General features: G+C 43.9%; 1 protein-coding gene across 3 annotated transcripts in view; it reads right to left on the bottom strand.

Moving 5' to 3' along the window:
- LOC119976786 (plastin-1-like) overlaps positions 1-12,015 on the bottom strand; it is a 198,577-nt gene that overhangs the window by 185,581 nt on the left and 981 nt on the right. The gene's annotated exons all lie outside the window — the stretch shown is intronic.

Below are 12,015 nucleotides of genomic sequence, written 5' to 3'. Positions count from 1 at the left end.
TGGAAAATGTTTTCACATGTTGTTGGTTCACAACATCTGCACCTTTGGCAAGAAACATTTGTTACAGATCAGAACTTGGTTATTTATTCAACAGAATTTTCTGATCCAGTTATTAGCAAGATAACTAATATTATACCCACATTAAAAACACTTCATAATAAAGTGGCTCATTTTATACTGCACAGCAAAATATATTTCTACAACACAATCATAGGTCAGGTCAAACATTTACTTTGTTCTGAATGATAATTTCATGTGATTGTAGCGAAGCTGTTGATATCAATTTCAAAAGGCCCACATTTTAGAAAACTATAGAATACGAACGATCAAGAGCACTACTCCTGCTCCTAGTTCTTATGGGTTATGGTGTTCGGGCTGGAAAGTGGAGCTGAGTCCACAAAAGATCAGCCATGATCTAATTGAATGGCGGAGCAGGCTCGAGGGGCCAGATGGCCTACTCCTGCTCCTAGTTCTTATGTTCTTATGTACAAACTCCGAAATATTGCTCGGTTAGAATTAGGCCGTCTCTACTCTGGAGGCAGTATCAGTCATGTACCCAAGTTGCCACAGACACATTATATTTGTTAGGGCTTCAAAATGTAGCCAGTCTGATTGACACAGCTGCTTTTCTGTCGGCATGTGACCATTTATGCAGTTGCATCTGGAGGTAGACATTTTAGCACAGTTCAATAAAGTCTCTCATGGAGAAAAGACACGGAAGACGATGGTGGTCCTTCGACTTGAAACATAGTGTACAGAAGTGGAAAACAAATAACGTTTTTGAACACTGGAAGCACTGAGAATGCAAGAACACAAAAGGCTCAAATCTGTGCAAAAGTGGCTTAAAGAATGGACAAATACAAAGCTGCAAGTACTGAGTGAGTAAAAAATGGCTGCATTAATCTTCCCATCCTATCTCCACTAACATTGCCAGTGATATGTGGCAAAACTGGCAATTTTTTCCCACTTAAAATGGGGGAATTCCACCCATAGTTTTGCCATTGTGAGACTAAGTCCTGTGGTGAAGGCGAGAACAGACTCTTCCGGCCCCTACCTCGTTAATTATGCACCCGGGTGTTTTAAACTGTATTCAGTCACAGGGCAAGCCTGAAAGGCGTATTGCCCGCAGTCGTGTCCAGGTGCCGTATCAAAAACATCACTGACCCACCACTGAAGAAAGACGGTGGACCTCCTGAGAATTACCTTTTCACTTCAGCAGCAAATTAATTGTCTAATCACTGCAGAATATTATTCTGACTACTGGGAGTTAGATCAACTGATTTCAGCGGTGACACGCATAATAGGAGGCATGGATGTCCACTTCAGTCGCTAGGCATTCCAAACATTATGATGAGTGAGAATGGCCCTCCGTTCACATGTGAAGAATTCAGCCAATTCACAAAGGATTGGGAAATTCAGCACTACACCATCTTCGCAGTATCCCCAATTGAATGGAACGGCTGAGGTGGCAGCAAAGATCGTCAAAGTATTCATCAAGGAAGTGAGCAAATCTAGCACAGATGCATACAAGGCAATCCTTACATGGACTGCATGCAAACTACTCTTCCAAAAGCAAAAAAAGTGACTGAAACAAGAAATGGTAACAGGTGTGAGTGAGACCATCAAGATGAAATGACAGAAAGCCAAATTACAGTTTGAAAGGACAGCCAAACTATTACCAGCACTTAGCATCAGAATGCCAGTAGTGCTCTCAACAGGTGTCAGCCCACTTGGAAGCTTGGCACATGCATAGAGAAATTGTCACCTTGATCATACGTAGTGGAAGGGAACAACAAAATATACCAGTGCAACTGCAGGCATATCCAAACAACTAGCAAAGCTGTTCCTCCAAAGCAATTGGGTGGTCAGGGAGAAGGGATCTCACCAGCTGTACGGAATGCAGAACTATCATCGCTCCCAGAGGTCCACAAGTTCCCAAAAACTGCAATGGAACAATTACCAAGGGCCATAGGAACAACGCTCTCTGGACAACCAAAATCACGCAGTCGAACAGCCAGTGTCAACGTGCATGTGTTCCATTAAGAAACCTGCACGATCTAAAGATGATGGGTGCAACGCATTTCAAAGATTGACGAGCAGAAAGATCCGTTGGTAATGCACGAGTATTAACTCAGTCGCACAGGATCATGCATGCAAATGTGTCTTTTGTTCGCCAGCAAAAAAGGGATTTTTGTATCTTTTGTTGAATATGAAAAGGAAGATGTTTGGGTTTTGAAAGGTAACCAGTCTGCTTGTCACATGACTATGAAAAGCCAGATGTGTCAATGCCATGAAGCTGCCTCTGGAGGCAGACACCTAAAGGCAGTTTCTCTCCCCGAGACAAGACACTAAAGACTTGTCCTTCTACTTGAAACAATATTGATTAAACCCATGGGATATCAAGTTACCAGAGTTCCATCACACATTCACATGAATCAGGATTGTTACAGCACAGGAGGAAGCCATGTAGAAATGTATTTTTAACTAAACCAGAGTGCCAGCTGCAAACCTGAGGAAGTAACTGGATGCTTACTACAGTAGTAGGTAGATTTAAGAAGCTGTCGTTATGCAAGTCACATGCTTCTGATTATAATAACTGAACATTCGCTGCTTGTATCACACAAGGTAACCATTGCTGGTGGCTCATCATCAGAAAGCATCTTTGGTTTATATAACAACAGTCAAGGCAGGTTTGAATTTAGCACCTTTCACATGCTGAAATACTACCATTCCAAAAGGCATGAGCTGAATTATTATTGGGGAACTGCATCATCAGTCAGGCCAGACCTCAGCAGCTGCATACAATAGAAAGGTGGTGGAATAAAGACATCGAGCAGGATGGATACGCATTTCAAGGAGGTGCTTCCCTCCTGTTGACCAAAAAGCATGAATGGCTACAATTAGACACTATGGTTGTCACATGCAGTATAATACCTGCAAAGCTTTTTTGTTGCATTCCTGGCCTGTATACATTGTGCAATTTGAAAGTTCTAAATGCACTGTACTTGCACATGCACAACTAAAATCACAATTGTACATTTTTATGAGGGCCATGAAGAATCCAGCACGAGTTGAAGGATAGAGAGAAATAACATGTATTTACAATAACATATATATATATATATATAAACACAACAGCAGCAACTCCCTTGCTGCTCACTCCTCTATAGCTGGTTGCAAACTGGCCAGCTTTATTTATGAGGGCATCTGCTAATGATTTCACCGCCCCCCTCATCCTACTCCCAAAGGATTGTGGGATTGCCATTAGTCCCCAGCCAGTGGTAAGCAGAGAGGTTATAACATACATTTTTTTTTAAAACAACTATTTTCAAAAGACTGTACTTCGCAATAATGTTAAGGATGCCCTGAAATCTGTCTCTAACTGAAATGGAAAAGAATTTCAATAAGCCTCAAGAAATAGGAACTAGTAAACCAATTGGGGAGATAATACTGTTCTCCCAATCAATTAATTATGGGTACTCTATATATCACTTGATTTTACCTGCTGTTGCTCTATATCCCGCCATGTCTTTACCTAAAGAAAATGGAAATTGTTCCAATACAAATAGACATGAAATAGGCGGTCACTCAATCTGCATACATTTTAGTACCTAAATACTTTTTAGTAAATTCAATACCCAGGAAAAAAACAAATTGGCTCCAAAACAATGGTTCAGAGGAAGAATCAGTTTTGTTAGCCATCAGAATATGTTGACACTACGGTACACTGCATTTTCAATCACAACATTTAAAGAGTAAAACCTTCCTGATTTACCAATGTTAATGATAAGACACTGCACCAAATGACAGTGCTCCATGAACTTGGTGCTTGGCTTTCATTAGCTCTGCAAAACATTCTATTACTAAGAAATCTTTATGCTATGATTCCGAGCTGGATCAATGCTAAAGTGAAGGATCCGCATTAATTATGCCTAGTGGGGGCAGCACGGTGGCGCAGTGGGTTAGCCCTGCAGCCTATCGGCGCCGAGGTCCCAGGTTCGATTCTGGGTTACTGTCCGTGTGGAATTTGCACATTCTCCCCGTGTTTGCGTGGGTTTCACCCCCACAACCCAAAGATGTGCAGGCTAGGTGGATTGGCCACGCTAAATTGCCCCTTAATTGGAAAAAATTAATTGGGTACACTAAAATTTAAAAAAAATTATGCCTTTTTAAAATACCTACCAATATTTGTTTTTAGAAACAAGCATCATAAAATCATATGACAGATTTAAATTGGTGTATACTTCGCATACTGAATGCTCTCACGTTGCATGATTGCTAATCAGGAAGCTGTTCGGACAGATATTAAGAGTGTGTTCAAAGGTTGCACGGCTGACCATCAAGCTGAGCACACCATCAGCTCTTCATATCGTCAGGAATCGAATTGCAGGTAAGCAGGTGGATAGACACAGTTCTCAACAATGGGTCAACTGCTCAGTCATTCAATTGCGCATTATTCAGGTTCCATCATACTATAGACTGGGGATAGGTTTCCGCTACCAGATACAGTCCATCCCTTTCATAACATTACAATTATCACCACACCTCAATTCTTCTTCCTGATCTTTTGTAGTATAGACATGTCTATGATACCTTAAGTTACCGATATTGCCTTACATATACCCATGTAGCATATAATATTGATTATACTAAAAGGTTTTTATTTATTTTTTTAAACGTAGATCCTTCCTTAAACTATGCTCATCTAATCAGAAACACGCCCGGTGTGAGCCAGGGGCAGGGGAGAGAGATCGACAGAGAGCGAGAGCCTGCTCCTAGGCCTGGCCAATTTGGCCATTAATAGGTCCAGGTAGCAAGTGGTCAAGGGGATTGTCCAACCCAACTGTCCGCTCCTGAACTGCAGCCACATTCACGGCAGGGTGGCGCTGGAGAAGGAGCATGCGGTGTCCATTGGCCAGCTTCAAGCATTCGATGACCAGTGGGCTCCATGGGGGCTGGGAAAATATATTTTAGCTTAATTAAGTTTCCTTTGAGGCTTTGTTTTAGTTATAGTGCCGCATTAGGCACGTGTCACTCCCCTCGCTTTTGTTTAATTAAGAGCATCATCAGAAGCATTAACGTTTCAGCCAATTGCAACATAAAACTCAGTTTAGTTAGGAATTTTAAATCATGATTTATAACCAGTGATCACATTATGGAAGGCCAATTGGTAGTTTGCAAAAAATGCAGCAACATGATTGCTAGCGCTTTTCAAGGAGACACATCCTGAGTGAGGCACATCTAGAGTGGGGATTGCAACTTGGTAATTTGGCGCAGTGAGGTAATTCGGTGCAGAGTGAGAGAAAGTGCTTTTTCGGAGGCGCTTTTTAACCCTGGTAAGTGACTGGTAAGTAGTTTTTCTTTTCATTGTCTAATTTATTTATTTTTATTTTGAAATTGTTGTTGCATAAGTTTACCTAAGGTTGAAGACATGGCAGGAGATCCCAGATCCGTGTCATGCTCCTCGTGTGCGATGTGGGAGCTCAGGGACATGTCCACTGTCCCTGGCTCTTTCACGTGCAAGAAGTGTGTTCAGTTGCAGCTCCTGTTAGACCGCTTGACGGCTCTGGAGCTGCGGATGGACTCACTTTGGAGCATCCGCGATGCTGAGGAGGTCGTGGATAGCACATTTAGTGAGTTGGTCACACCGCAGGTGAAAATTACTGAGGGAGATAGCAAATGGGTGACCAAAAGACAGAGCAAGAGTAGAAAGGCAGTGCAGGTGTCCCCTGCGGTCATCTCCCTGCAAAACAGGTATACCGCTTTGGATACTGTTGAGGGAGATGGCTCACCAGGGGAAGGCAGCAGCAAGGTCATGGCACCGTGGCTGGCTCTGCTGCACAGCAGGGCAGGAAGAAAAATGGCAGGGCTATAGTGATAGGGGACGCGATCGTAAGGGGAATAGACAGGCGGTTCTGTGGACGCAATCGAGACTTCAGGATGGTATGTTGCCTCCCTGGTGCAAGGGTCAAGGATGTCTCCGGCTGCAGGACATTCTGGGGGGGGGGGGGGGTGAACAGCCAGCTGTCGTGGTGCACATAGGCACCAACGATATAGGTAAAAAATGGGATGAGGTCCTATAAGCGGAATTCAGGGAGTTAGGAGTTAAACTAAAAAGTAGGACCTCAAAAGGTAGTAATCTCAGGATTGCTACCAGTGCCACAAGCTAGTCAGAGTAGGAATGTCAGGATAGATAGGATGAATGCGTGGCTCGAGAGATGGTGCAAGAGGGAGGGATTCACATGGAAGGAGAATTCAGAATGTCCAAATTACTTAACAGCACATCGTTCAGGACTTTTGGGAGGAAATCAGAGCATCCAGAGGAAACCCACGCAGAGATGGGGAGAACGTGCAGACTCCGCACAGAGTGATCCAAGCCAGGAATTGAACCTGGGACCCTGGCGCTGTGAAGCAACAGTGCTAACCACTGTGCTACCATGCTGCCCCCCCCCCTCCCCCCAAACTGCCATTTTTATGACAGTGAGCTGCATGGCATGCGAGCATCCTGACATGGAGGGGTGTTACACAGTATTTTAATATTTAAAAATCGGGTTCCCAGGGCAATTGAGAACGCAACTTAAATTTAAAGGGTGCCAGGTGAGTTTCCCAGGCTCAAGAAATCCGTCAGCAAAATGAATGTAGAAACAGACCATTGTAGAAGGCTTTCCGTGCACTTGCCCCCACCCAACACCTCATCCAAACTGTCTGCCCCCACACCCACTAAACCTCACTCACCCCCATCAAGCACCAATCTTTACTCCCTTGTCTCATGACTCTGATAAATACCACACTGCCCCACCCCCACGCATTCCCTCCAAAACTTTATATTTTCTGATTACGGCCTCAAACAGACTGTGACAGTGGCATCCGATCACTGGCTTTCCTGCCTGGTTGGCCAGCTACCAAGGAGGAAATGGAATTTTGAAGAAATGATCACAAAGTCTTGTTGTTCAATTCAATAGAGCCTCCGAAACAACAATATCTTTATCAGCACTGATCCAATCTTGCCAACAAAATATCATATAATCACGAATAGAATTGTCCTGAGATGATCTAGGAGAAAAGAGGTGATAAATCTGATTTATATATTCTAAACCCCTCAGGATACTAAACAATAAAAGACTGGCTGAGTACCAAAATACACCACACAGTTGGTAAAGCTCTACACAATTCCATTTTAAATGAATCAAAAATCAATTAATTTGTTTGGAAGCCTGAACCATCAGATTCCTGGCAGGAATAGATATGATAGGTTAAAATGATTTTCCAAACTTTGCAAATTAGATTTTAGAACCGGAAAGGCTTTAATATGACAAAATATTCTACCTTAGAATAAATTGAAAAATAAACCAACTTTTGACTCTAAACGACAGTATTATCATCACAGTGGGATTGGATTACCTCAATTGGGTGTTTTGAACTGGTTCATTCTCCTAAAGAGCCAGGAGAAAAGTGGTCCCAAAAAAGGGGAATGTGCAATGTGACCTGGGTGTCCTTGTACACCAGCTGCTAAAAGTAAGCATGGAGGTGCTGCAGGCAGTAAAGAAGGCAAATGGTATGTTGCCTTCATAATCAGAGAATCAGTACAGGAGCAGGGGTGTCTTGATGCAAATTATATACAGAGCTTTGGTGAGAGCAGACTTGGAATATTGTGTGCAGTTTTGGTCTCCGTATTTGAGGAAGTATGGTCTTGCTGTAGAAGGAGTGCAGCGAAGGTTTACCAGACTAATTCCTGGGATTACAGTACTTTTGTACGAGGAGAGATCGGGTCAGTTAGGGCTCCATGGAATTGAGAAGAATGAAAGGTGGGGACATCTGAGAAACATTTGGGGGCTGCACGGTAGCATAGTGGTTAGCGCTTCACAGCACCAGGGTCGCAGGTTCGATTCCCGGCTTGGGTCACTGTCTGTGCAGAGTCTGCATGTTCTCCCCATGTCTGCGTGGGTTTCTTCCGGGTGCTCTGGTTTCCTCCCACAGTCCAAAGATGTGCAGGTTAGGTGGATTGGCCATGCTAAATTGCCCTTAGGTTAGATGCAGGGTTACGCCGATAGGGTGGAGGCGTGGGTTTAACGAGGGTGCTCTTTCCAAGAGCCGGTGCAGACTCGATGGACTGAATGGCCTCCCTCTGCACTGTAAATTCTATGAGAAACCCATAAAATTCTAACAGGTTGCAGGGTAGGTGGATTGGTTACACTAAATTGTCCTTTAATTGAAAAAAAGAATTGGGTAATCTAAATTTACTTAAAAAAATAAAATTTAACAGGACTAGACAGGGTAGATGTAGGAAGGATGTTCCAGAGGCAGGGAGACAGAACCAGGGGTCACAGTGTGAGGATATGGGACACATAATTTAGGACAGAGATGAGGAGAAATTTCTTCACCCAGAGTGGTGAGCCTGTGGAATTCACTTCCACAGGAAGTAGTCGAGGCCAAAACATTGTACGTTTTCAAGAAGGAATTAGATAGATATAGCTCTTGGGGATAAAGGGATCAAAAGATATGGGGGTGGGGGGGGGGGGGGGGGGGTGGAGAAAAGAGGCGGGAACAGGTTACTGAGTTCAGTGATCAACCATGATCGTAATGAATGGCAGAGCAGGCTTGCAGCATGCCAAGTGATGTTGAAGGTTTGTGTTGAATTCATTTGATGACCTTTTAATTCAACAGTTCAGGATTTTAAGCATCATTTCGCTTTCAACAATTGTGTTACATGATTCTTTGCAATGTTAAATCCCTGTGTCCTCAGACTGCATTTCTTATTAATTGTTATTCAATCATGGGGATGTGGGTGTTGCTGACTAGGCCAACATTTATTGCCTATCTCTAATTGCCTTTGGACTGAGTGGCTTGCTAGGCTATTTCAGAGGGTATTTTAAGTCAACCACTGTATACCTCTATGAAGCATTATAGGTCTTTTACCACATTTGAGGCAATTCCCCCCCCCCCCCCCTCCTCCCCCCGGGAATCAGTCTGGGTTGATTCTGCAGCAGGTTGCCAACTTGTGCCTGATAAGGCTGCAATTATTTGCTCGCAAAAATGTAGTGGAAGCAATGAATCTCACTCACCAGTAACTGGTGTGTTTGTCTACAAATTAGGTGTACAAATATCAGATAACCCCCGATATTGGAAGCTGCCAGTTGCTATTCATTAATGGCGATGGGATGTCAATTCTTCAACATGCTCCACAAAACTGCTTTTGATGTGTTTTTGTCATAAAATGTCACTGACCATGCCAGTCCATTTCTTTTCCCTTTATTCAAAGGCAGTGCTTGATTGCTTTGACATGTTGTAAATGTAATTTAGACATATAATTATGTCTGAAATTACATACAAATTAGTGGACAACTTCAAAATAAAACTCACATACCTAATGGCGTATCCTGCAACATCCATTCTTTCTCATGATCTTAGCAGCGCAATATTCCCCACACTGGGCAGGCCTCATCTTCCACCTGACATAAACACAAGCAACTCATCCCTATACCTTGCAAGAGGTTCCAGCCACTATTAGCCTTGTGCTTGCTCACCTACATTGTTCCATTCCCATTTTCAAATCTCTCCACAGCCTCACGCTCCCTATTTCTGCTACCTTCCCCAAACTTTACAACTCAGATATCTCTGCCCTCCTCCCATTCTGTCACACAGCATATCTTCATTTTCGGTTGTTCCAATGTAAGTGGCTAAGCCTTCTGATGTCGAGGTTGCAAGCTCTGGAATCCCATCTTTAAACCTCTCTCTCCTTTACAAAATTCCATAACATCTACCTTTTTAGCCAAGATTTTTGTCCTAATATACGTAACAATTTCAAATTTTGCTTGATAATGATCTTGCTATAATAATCTTTATTGTCATAAGTAGGCTTACATTAACACTGCAATGAAGTTACTGTGAAAAGCCACTCGTTGCCACACTCCGGCGCCTGTTTGGGTACACTAAGGGAGAATTCAGAATGTCCAATTCACCTAATAAGTACATCTTTCAGGACTTGTGGGAGGAAATCGGAGCACCCAGAGGAAACCCATGTAGACACGGGAGGAAGGTGCAGACTCCGCACAGACAGTGACTCAAGCCGGGAATCAAACCTGGAACCCTGGTGCTGTGAAGCAACAGTGCTAACCATTGTGCTGCCGTGTCGCCCCCTAAGCATCTTGGAACATTTTACTTGATTAAAGGTACGATGCAAAGGCAAGTTGTTAATTGTTGATGCAAAAGGTAATTCCACCACATCGATAAATGACTACACCGAATATCTGAAAATTTAAGTTTGGTCAACGTGGCAACAATCTTTCAAGTATTGTTGTTTATAAAACAAATGGCCTCCTTCAGTGTTGTAAACGTCTATGAATATGTCAACAGGATCACACAATTATATCAGTAATGATCTTGTTGCATCTGATAGCAGTAACAGTTTGATAACATTTCAATTCGAGAGTGGATCTCGTGCTGCATAAACCCTTTTCATCAGCCAGCCAGTTTGGCGGGTCTTTCGAGTGAACTCATCAGGGATATACTTCTTACTCATAAATTACACTTTTAATAGAACGGAGATTGTCGATGGAGAAGCAAAGCAAAAATGACTAACGGTTCTGGTCTGCTAACAAAACATTGATAAGTGTCTTAATGGCACAAAAAATAGTTAATGAATATTTTAAGAACTTCAGAGAACCGCAGAATCTCCCTCGTATTTGCAGAGGTGAAAATATATAAATTTTCAATATTACCTATTAGCATCGGAACACAACTAGAGGAAAGATCAAGCCAAACCAAATATTAAGGCAATACTTATTGATTGAAAAATAATGTTTTCCAGCAAATAAAAATGTTTGATTATTTTTCTTCCTGTTTCCCTCAATTTCCAAACTGTGCTCTTGCCCCAGGTAAAAGTCTGGGCTGGAGACCAGCTTATGCTGCCCTTTACACAACTGTTTCAAAGTGTGCAAGAGTACTCTTCTTGTAACGGGATCAATATTTACTTATTTGGGTAAAGGTAATGCCTCTATAGAATCATAGAATTTACAGTGCGGATTGAGGCCATTTGGCCCATCGAGTCTGCACCGGCCCCTGGAGAGTGCACCCTTTTGGACACTAAGGGGCAATTTAGCGTGGCCAATCCACCAAACGTGACGAGCTATGGACTGTGGGGGGAAGCCAAAGTACCCGGAGGAAACCTACACAGAGACAGACAGAAAGTGCAAATTCCACACAGTCACCCGAGGCTAGAATTGAACCTGGGACCCTGGAGCTGTGAGGCAGCAGTGCTAACCACCATGCCACCCTGCTGCCCCTTCTGGCGCATCATTTGCCCACAGGAACCCAGGTCCCAGAGTCAGCCACAGGGAACTGCAGTGCATCCACTCACTTATATACTACCTTGGCATGCCATCATTGATCTGTGTCCAATGCATTATTCAATACTTACATTTAACCCTTAACAACTAAATACAAGTTTTCAAGCTTCATTACCAGGAGTATTCTGTGTGATATTGCGGCTGTCATTTTAGTGGAGATTTTACTGACTTATGGGGCGGGATTCTCTGATCCCGCACCGGGTGGGAGAATTCGCGGCAGGCTGCGCAAATCATGCCACGCCACCCCGACGCGATTCTGCACAGAGCGTAGAATCTGTGCCATTGGCGCCAGAATGGTTGGCGCAGCCCCAGTCGCGGGCCGCTCTACGTGGCTGGCCTGTCGATTCTCCGGCCCGGATGGCCCGAGTGGCCATAAGAGCCTAGTCCCACCGGCGCCGTTCTAACCTGCTCTGGGCCGGCGGGTCCTTGGCATGTATGGGTCTGGTGTCGGCCTTTTTTGGGGGGGGGGGGGAATCCAACCCGGGGGGCCTCCAATATGGCCTGGCCCGCGATCGGGACCCACCGATCAGCGGGCTCCTTTCCTACGCGCCAGCCCCTGCAGTCCTGCGCCATGTTGCGTCAGGGCCAGCGCATTGAAGGAGGCCACTGCACATGCAAGTGTTGGCGCCGGTGCCACTGCGCATGTCTTCATTGGCGCCGGCACAATTGC

The sequence above is a fragment of the Scyliorhinus canicula genome, chromosome 13, assembly GCF_902713615.1.
Source record: "Scyliorhinus canicula chromosome 13, sScyCan1.1, whole genome shotgun sequence".
Lineage (NCBI taxonomy): Eukaryota > Metazoa > Chordata > Chondrichthyes > Carcharhiniformes > Scyliorhinidae > Scyliorhinus > Scyliorhinus canicula.
This window is presented reverse-complemented; position numbering and strand designations above follow the sequence as displayed.